Below are 9,561 nucleotides of genomic sequence, written 5' to 3'. Positions count from 1 at the left end.
TTTTTTGTTTTTTTTTTTTTTTTTTTTTTTTTTGAGAGAGAGAGAGCACAAATGGGCAGGCTCCACATGCCCAGCACAGAGCCCCATGAGGGGCTTGAACTCGTGAACCGTGAGATCATTACCTGAGTCAAAACTAAGAGCCAGACACTTTACCAATTGCACCACCCGGGCGCTCCTCCCGTAATTTCTTTTTAAATGTATTCCACCTTGCCATCCCTTACCTGTTGGCCTGCCAGCGTGCTGCAGAGGACTGGTAACTATGAAAGGACGTAGCAATTTTCAAGTATGTGCGCCCAGGTGTTTCTGTGCACTCACAATACACAGGCACGCAGCACCTGCTACGATTAGCCGCACCTCACTCACCTTCCCCTGCACTGCTCTTTCTGCTTCTGGGATTCTTTTCAGGGTCTTGAATTTTTTAAGTATTTTACCCAAAAAATACTTTAAAATTTCAAAAAATAAAATGCCCTTGGCCTGAGAATTCATATGCCAGTTGTAAGTTTTATTTGATGGTAAATGGCTGAAATAGATGCCCGGGAGAGAACCGGTCCTTTTGGCAACGCTGGCCTTAGGCAAAATTGTTAAGTAGGTGAAGTACATCTTCAGGGAACTCCTGGATTTCGTTGTCTATCCTTCCTCCATTCTGGAGCCCTTGAGTTCTTGCCCCTAATGCTCGACGAAGGGCTGCTTGCAATTTTTTTTTTTTAACATTTCGTTGTCAGTGATTGATAAGTTGAATTTTTACTCTTCTTCAAATATTTGCATTTTCACAGAGAGCAAAGCATTAAGGCAGGTAGAGAAAATTGGTTTTAACTTGTCTGATGGGAAGTGGCTGCTTGTAGCCACTGTATTGAGAAGATGACTCAGCAGAACAGAACTGTGATTGATTAGTGATGTCTGCACATACAAACACAGAAAGTGAGAAACTTGCCATCCCTGCGCTAATCTAGAAGTGTTTGTTCTATTGGAAAACTTCCAAGCACTAGAAATCAAGTGTAAAAAAGACTTTGGGGGACAATTGAAACTCATTGATGACCTTGCAATTAGCCCAAATAGGGCTGTTGTATGGCATTGCATAAAAAGTTGAGAGTGCTTTTTCTAAGTGTAACAAGAATCTAGTGAAATATCATAAATAGGATATAATGCCATCAAGGTCTTTTACACCAATCCTTTAGTGTGTGTGTGACCTTAGAGGGTATTCCATTTTGTTCCCACTTTACCTTTTAACTGTCCTCTTTAGGGCTCATATCGTAACCCATGCGAAGTAAGCATTTCCAGAACCACTAAAGGATTTCTTTCATACATTACCGTCTTAATGAACTGAAAAATCCTCTAAAGCCCCAAATGTTTCACTTATTTATTTCCAAGCTTCTTGGTGTCCATGTAAAATAACTAGCATCTTCTAAATCAGAACATAATTCGTTGATTTCTGTTTACGTTCCATAATATGAAAAAAATGAAGTATGTACCGTCTTCTACGGTATAGAATCATAGAAAGGATGAGTATTTCAGACTGATGTTTAAAAGAGTTTCTTATGACGGCTAAGCTCAGAAAGGAACTTAGTAGAGTGTTTCCTACATACCAGGCACTGTGCTAGCATTTTCACATAGTTGTCGCCTTAATCCTCACTGAGACTGCTAGAGGGAAGAACAGTTCCATCGCCATCACTATGCGCCACAGGAATGCCTAGAGCTTCCACCAGCCTATAGGTGCGAACGAGATCATGGTGATGGTAAGGCTTACAGGTGTGCAGGTCGTTGGTTCAGAGGCTCCACCTAAATTACTAACGTCATCAGCGATCCCTTTACACTGGCCCGTAGGACTACCCTGAGGCATCTGTGTTTACTATGAGTTCACTCATATTCCCCTGCTCCAGCATCCTGAAAGGCACCCTCGATCAGCGAGCCACCAGGGAAGTCTCCTTGCCACCTCTCTGCTGCCAGGAGGAGGAGATGGAGATTGGCTTCTGTAGCATTAGTGCCATTCCTGGCACTGTATTTGCATACATGCTAAGTGCTACCACGTCTCCTTTAGTCCTTTACTCTGTTAAAGACCCTTCACAACCTTGCAGAAATGAAAGGGTATTTTTCTCCTTAACTTTCAATTGGCATTTGGTGCTTCAGGCTCTGAACTCCACTGCTTATACTCCAAGTTTAAGAAAAAAAAAATCCCTTCTGGAAACAACTTCCTCAGCTTCTGCCCACAGCCTTTCTCACCTTGTGCTGACTGAGGAAAAGAACTTATACTCCTTTTTTCATTCTTCCAACATCCCGTCCGTGGGCATAAAACTTCTTCCTGACAGGTGTCCTTTCTCTTGTGCTAATTAATCCATGCAGACAAAGGTGTGGGAAGGAGGGGTCCAGCTCCCCCACTCAGTGTCACGGCCTCCTGGTGCTGAAGCCCAGTTTGGGGTTGGCTACTATGCGCGGATAGTGACAGTCGTGGAAACTGACAATCAGAGGTTGGACTGCTGGCCTGAACTCACACCATCGGTAAGTGATGTCCTACAGTTCAACCTTAAGACATCTCCCATGACAAGCCCGCGCCACAGCACTGTGTGCCGCCGCCTTGCATCTCAGGGCATAGGATGGCCGTTGAGATTCCGTCCCCACCTTTCCCAAATGTGTTCACACAACCCCAAATTTTAAGGGGCAGAATGTGAGGCGGAGGCCCCTGTGGCTCTCTCCTTAACTCTTGTCACTGCATACAATTCAAAGTGCCAGTATTAGGCTTCATGGCATTTTATGCAGTTTGTACCACAACACAGTCCTATCCAGGCAGTCACTGGGGGAAGGTAAGGATGAGGTAAGGATGGAAGGCAGCCTCTGTCAGGGCTGTGCCGTTGCTCTCTTAAAGGCTGCAACCTTTCCATTGTTCAACTCTCTCNAACACAGTCCTATCCAGGCAGTCACTGGGGGAAGGTAAGGATGAGGTAAGGATGGAAGGCAGCCTCTGTTAAAGGCTGCAACCTTTCCATTGTTCAACTCTCTTGTCTCATGTGAATATGGCCACTAGGGTAGCATCATTGTTCCTCAATGAGGGAAAGGCATGATTATCAGATTTCTTTTTTTTAATTTTTTTTTTATNATATGGCCACTAGGGTAGCATCATTGTTCCTCAATGAGGGAAAGGCATGATTATCAGATTTCTTTTTAAAAAATTTTTTTTTTATATTTATTCATTTTTGAGAGACAGAGAGAGACAGAGTGTGAACAGGGGAGGGGCAGAGATAGAGAGGGAGACACAGAATCTGAAGCAGGGTCCAGGCTGTGAGCTGTCAGCATAGACCCTGACGTGGGGCTAGAACTCATGGACTATGAGATCATGTCCTGAGCCAAAGTTGGATGCTTAACCGACTGAACCACCCAGGCACCCCGATTATCAGATTTCTAAAAGCAGTGTCAATTGCAACTAAGGCGTGCTATAACGAGCCCTCCTCTCTGCAAAGCAAATGCCCATGCAGTGATGACTGTCCACGTCCACGGAGCTCCTTTCTTCCTGTGACATAGATTTCTTCTCACACAGAACCGTAACGAGTCTCTGTGCACTGGCACGTGCATGCGGATATTAATAGTCCATGAGCTTGATTTCTGCATGTAGCAGAGAGAAGAAAAAACAGAGAATGTCTTGTATCCCAAGCTAAAAAAATCCTGATTCGATACAGTTGGAAAAAGTCCACACACACATTATATAATTTTTAAAAGCGGCATAGTGTGTCTGTCAGGAATTCAATAATTTTTAAGAAATCTTGATGGAGCTATACGAATATACGCTTTAAGGTAATAATTAATTCCCTAGGGAGAGCACTCGGTAAAAAAAATGATGTTACCAGAGAGGAAAGAAAATGCTAAAAAGCTAGGAAATTGCCCCATAAGGTAGTTGACGGTTAAGTCTTTTGGAAGCTTGTAGAGGAAAATGAGGGAATTAAGTGTAGGTCATTGATTAAGAATTTGTTCTTCTAGGTGAAAGTTGGATAGCTATATAGTAGTCACATGAAGTCATCCTGAAATATGTCCCAGAGGTTTATCATATGGTGTCTATGGTAGCAAAGAACTTTATCACAGCTGCAGAGAAGCAGTACAGTACAAACAGGAGCCCAAGACGGCTGTGGAGGTTGAAGAATGTGACGTGAATCTAGGAGTAAAAGTAAATCTCTGGGACCATCAGTCAACTCTCCTTTTCCTCCTCCTCTCCGCCTTCTCACTCTCCTCTTACATGTGGCTTGATAAAACATGGGAAACTCTCAGGCTCCTGCTGATATGCTTATAAAGACACGCCACAAGGTGGTTCTCGGGGGGCTGTTTGTAAGAGACTGAGAAACACCCTTCCTCTTCTTGGCCCAGATGATATTCCTGTGTTCGCCAAATCAGGGTAGGAGAGACATAGCTATTTCCTTTGTAGTTTTACTTTACAGAGAGATTTTTTAAAAAGCAAATATTGTCTTGGTTCTTAAAAGAAAAAAAAGTAAGTGGTGAAGCACCCGGGTGGCTCAGTCGATTAAGCGTCCGACTTCGGCTCAGGTCATGATCTCATGGTTCATGGGTTTGAACCCCGCGTCGGGCTCTGTGCTGGCAGCTCAGAGCTGGAAGCCTGTTTCAGATTCCATTTCTCCCTCTCTCTCTGCCCCTTTCCCAGCTCATGCTCTGTTTCTCTCTGTCTCAAAAATAAATAAGCTATAAAAAAATTTTTTTAAGTAAATGGCTCTGTCATTTGGGTGCTAGTGACCCCCCTCTTTTTTTTTTTTTTTTTTTTGGCTCTACCAAGCACTGTTGGAACAGGACCAGGCACTTTTCACTTCCCATTCTTCCTACTTTAGACGCTAGGAACTTCCCGGGTCTCACTAATACCAGCAGCTCTGTCTTCTCTGGTCCTTTTAGTTGAAGTCATAGCTCTGTCAGAGCTTCAGGATTGATAACGAGCTCAGACAGATGCTGGTTGTGAGAAAGAGTAAGGATTTGCCTTGCTCCTTAAAATGGTAGAAGGAACTGTGACTAGGAGAATATGTAGGTACATTTGTACCCCAGAGCCAGCATAGTTTCCTAAGTTTTATAGTTTATCCTAATGAGGATTTTTAAAATTCTGGTCTTCCCGTTGATGTCTTGGTTATTGCTTTTATCGTGGAGTGATTAACCAAGTTCATTAACCAAGATTAACCAACACCCCCCCTTTTTTATTATTAAGTCATTTCAGAGGCTCCTGGGTGCTCAGTGTGTTAAGCCTCTGACTCTTGATTTCTGCTCAGGGCATGGTCTCATGGTGATAGGATTGAGCCCTGGCTCAGGCTCTGTGGTGACAGAGTGGAGCCTGCTTGGGATTCTCTCTCTCTCTTTCTCTTTCTGTGCCTGTCCCCTGCTCTCACAAGCACATGCTTGTTCTCTCTCAAAATAAATGAATACACTTTAAAAAAATTTTAAAAGTCTCTTAAAAAAAGTCATTTCAAATCCACTAGTGAGAGAGGGTGCATGTATACTTGACAGTATGTACTAATTAATTTAGAAATGTGGAAAGTAGAAGAAAGGAAGCGCAGAGAGCTTAGATCTCACCCTGGTGTTCTTCGCTTCACCCTGAGTGGTTGCCATTATTTCTTTCAGGAGTCTGAGCCACTCAAAGGGTTCCTCCCACCTGGCCTGCCCTGGGGCCTCCTGCCTGTCCCTTCCAATTGTTATTCCATGGGCTGTATTCTTGGCATTTCGACTCACTGAGAATGCCATATTCAAATAAGGTAAATTGGATTTCAACTTGTGATGCCCCTAATTCAATGTTTTAAGCAATAAGAAAATAGATTATATGTCAGGGCAAGAGGTCCAGAAAGGAGCTGCATGGCTGGTATAATCAGAAACTCAAAAAATTCACCAGCGGTATAGGTTTTTATATCTGATAAACTCTTCCCTCTGGCGTCACCCTATGTGGCTGCAGCAGCTTGGAGGCAAGAGAAAGACCAGCATCTTCTGGTGTCTTCTTAAGAGTGAAACCAGGTCTCCTGGGGACCTCCAGCGAATCTTACCTCTCATCTCCTAGCGGAGACTTAGATCACTGCCCACCCTCCAATTGGCAAGGAGATTGTCTTCTGACCATTGGACTATAAGCAATTTACTCCTCATCCAGGGATTGGGTCACCAGCCCTGTGAGATGACAGATGATCAACACCAGGCTTCTGTTAACAAGGACGATGTTGGCAATGGACAGAGAAAAGGCAACACTATGTCTGCTCCACACGTACATTATAAAAGAAATCAAACCAAACAAAATCAAAAACCAAATTCTCCCATCTTTCACCTGTGGTTCCTTTCCGTAAAAGTAGCCAACTTAGTAGGTTTTTGTAGATGTATCCTTCCATTAAAAAATCTTAATTTATAATCTTCATACAGATGTAGCTGACAGTAAACGTGTATATAAATGAAATCATATTACACAGATTTAAATATCTCTAAGATCTTCCATATCAGACCAACAAGATCTCCAATGTATTGTAAATATGTCATAATATTTCATGGTGTAATTGAATCGTTTTTTATGTAGCCAGTCCCCTACTTATGGACATGTAGATTATTTCTAGTTCTTGTTTTTGAAATTTTCAATGCTAGAGATGATGCTTTATCGAACCCTGTTGTCCAATTAATGGGTTGTGTTTTCTGAATATATACATACTGTAAATTTCTTTCGATAGAACTACTCGGTCATTTGAATTTTTGATATGGATTTCTAAACAGATCTTCAAAAAGGAGGCATCAATTTACATTCACTCCAACAGTATGAGAGGGTGGTTTTTTGCTACATCTTCACCAATGCTGCACAATCTTTTAGTGTTTAATTTTTCTCGATATAGTAGATGAAAATGGTATCTCACTGTTTGATGTAAATCTCAAATCCGCTCATGTTGCTCCGCTGGGTAAACGCTTTGATAGTTTCCTTTGCTCTTAGCATCCAGATTTGCTGTTCTATGGTGTGTGGCTGTGTGATTTGGTCACTGCTTATCATTCCAGGATCATCCCACAGGAATTTTCTACCAGGTCTTTACATTCTGGACACACTGACCTCCTCTATGTAAGTGGAATACAGTGATCCTTTTACCTTTGGGGTCCTTGCTCATGGTCTTCCCGAAGCTTGAAACACTAACCCCCCACCGCCCCCTCTCCATACCTGTTCGGTCTTAGCCTGCCTAACTCCTATGTTTTCTTCATACTTCACCCTAAATGCCGCTTTTTTAGGGAGACTTCTCTGGAATCCTCATCTCCTTGGGTTCTCCTTTTTATATGCTCTCATTGTACTTAATAACACATAGTCATTGCATTGAATGAATATTTAGTGTAAAGTTTGTACAATCATGTTTTAAAGTCTGTCTCCCCTGCAAGACCACAACCTCTCTAAGGCCAGCTCTGTCTTGTGTGTTGTTGTACTGGGCGTGCTCAGTGCTGCACCAGGCACACATACAGTCCTGAAACGTGAACCATCAAGAGAGAACAGTGGGTACAGTGAGGACTGAGGCAAGCTGAAAAGATTCGGGGGAAAAGAATACTGCCGAAAACTTTATGTGAGCACTGCAGAAATTCTTCCATCAAAAATGATTCTTTCCTTTAGGGTGAGCCTGGACCTTCACTGAGTGCATTTGGGTCCACATACTGTCTGTGGATGCAGAATAGTCTAGCATAAATGACTATACACTCCTATAAAGTAGAGGTTGCCTGTAGTCCACTGACAAGGTGTAAAAGGTGATTTTATCACTAGAGGGTTCAAAGGACTTCCAGGCATTCATCTCCATTCTACAAGAAAAGACAAAAACTTCCTTCTGCCCCACTTGGGGTTCTCACCTCTTTCTGGGTTTCCTGAGCTCCCAGGGGCTTATGTGATTGGGCTTCTGTGACCCTTGAGAGACCTGTCCCCTTCATTACTTGATTACGGGCCATTGTGCCATGGTGGTCCTCATGTAACATCTTCATTACCGCTGGTAGCTCTCCTTGCAACTGGGCACCTTCCGCCATGGATTTTTACCTAACACAAGAACTTCCCTAGGGCCCTCTATAGCCCCAGTGACCTAGAGATGGCAGGAAACAACTCCTTCTCTCGGGTCCTCCTACGTCTATAGGGAAAGGGGGCTCTGCCAGGAAGGTGGGAACAGTTTCTCACATGGCCTCCACACTTGCTAAACCCTCTCTCTGACATTCACTGAGTTCTCTTCTTTTCTGGTCTCCTCCAGCTTTCTTCTCTACCCCAGCCTGAGGGAGTCCTGTAGACTCAAGGGAAAAGACCTCTTTCTCTGAATCAGATGCTCTATCTGTTGTAGTCTTCTAAATTCCCTGAGTTTAGACTTTGGAATTAAAAACAGAAAGAAAAAGATAAAAGGTCGGAGGCTCACATTCTTCCTGCTTTATACTGTGTCACACTCTTGCACTGAGACCATGAACCCAGGCTGACGACCCGCTGGACCACGGTGTAAGGGAGGGCAGTCTGGGGAGGGGAAAGGGAAGGCTTTGAGGAAAATAACACAAAAGAAAACACTGGCTTTTCTACTCTTTCAAAAATAATATCCTGTCACACATTTCCAGGAGGAGGTAATTAACACACTAAATGTAGCACACAGATTGAGAAGATGGGCATTCTCGAAGATTCCCCAGATTTCTCTCTGTTAGTGAACAGGAACAACAAACGCATATTTTACAGTAGACGGACAGAGGTAAAAGCCAGATTTGTGGAAATTAAAGAACTTAGAGTATTCTTGTATAGACTTTAAATCTTTCTTGTTGTAGTCTATTTCATTTGGTTTCAGTTCCATGAAAAGGAAAAAAAAGCAATTCTAAACATTGTTTCTTTGCCTATTTTTGCTAATTTTCTAGAGAGTCAAAAATTACAACATTCAAACAATATTGAGGCCAAAAAAAAAAAAGAAAATCCTGTGTGGGAAAGAGTACAAATTATTCAGCATCATCTAAAAATATATGTAGCAATTTTTAAAAGTATACTTAATTAACCTAGTGAACATTGTGGTTCCTCTGAAGTCATTAAGATGTGTCATATAAATGAGCACTTAATAAGGTCTTTTTAAACACATCTTTCACTACACGGCCCATGAAATTTCTGAAATTTTTTGACTCTAACGTACACAACAAATGTGTATAGCATTTTAGTTTGAATTTAATAAACATTTATTAAGCTCTTATGACATACCATGCATAATACTTTCACATGGTTATCTCATTTAATCCCCATAATAATCCAGTAAATAAAGTATTATTATTCCCATTTTGTAAAAGGAGACTTTGGGGCTTAGGTAATTGATTTGCCCAAGTCACATAGCTAGAATGCAGTGAACCACTCTTCAAAGTCAGGCTTTCTATTTCCAATTTCACTGTAAAGCCACCATGTAGCTCATATAATATCAGTAATTTGGTCATCTCTGAAAGCAGGATTTTATGTGAGTCTATAAAAATTTGGAAGTGGGAAAAGAGCTAAGTGAAGATTGCTTGATAAAGAGCTTTGACAGTTCCAGGAGGAACAGAATTTGAATGTTGCTCCAGAGAACAGCGACCTGAGGAGGCTTTCATTAAGGACAGTGGTTCTTAAAC

The sequence above is a fragment of the Crocuta crocuta genome, unplaced genomic scaffold (assembly GCF_008692635.1).
Source record: "Crocuta crocuta isolate KB4526 unplaced genomic scaffold, BGI_CrCroc_1.0 scaffold26, whole genome shotgun sequence".
NCBI lineage: Eukaryota > Metazoa > Chordata > Mammalia > Carnivora > Hyaenidae > Crocuta > Crocuta crocuta.
This window is presented reverse-complemented; position numbering follows the sequence as displayed.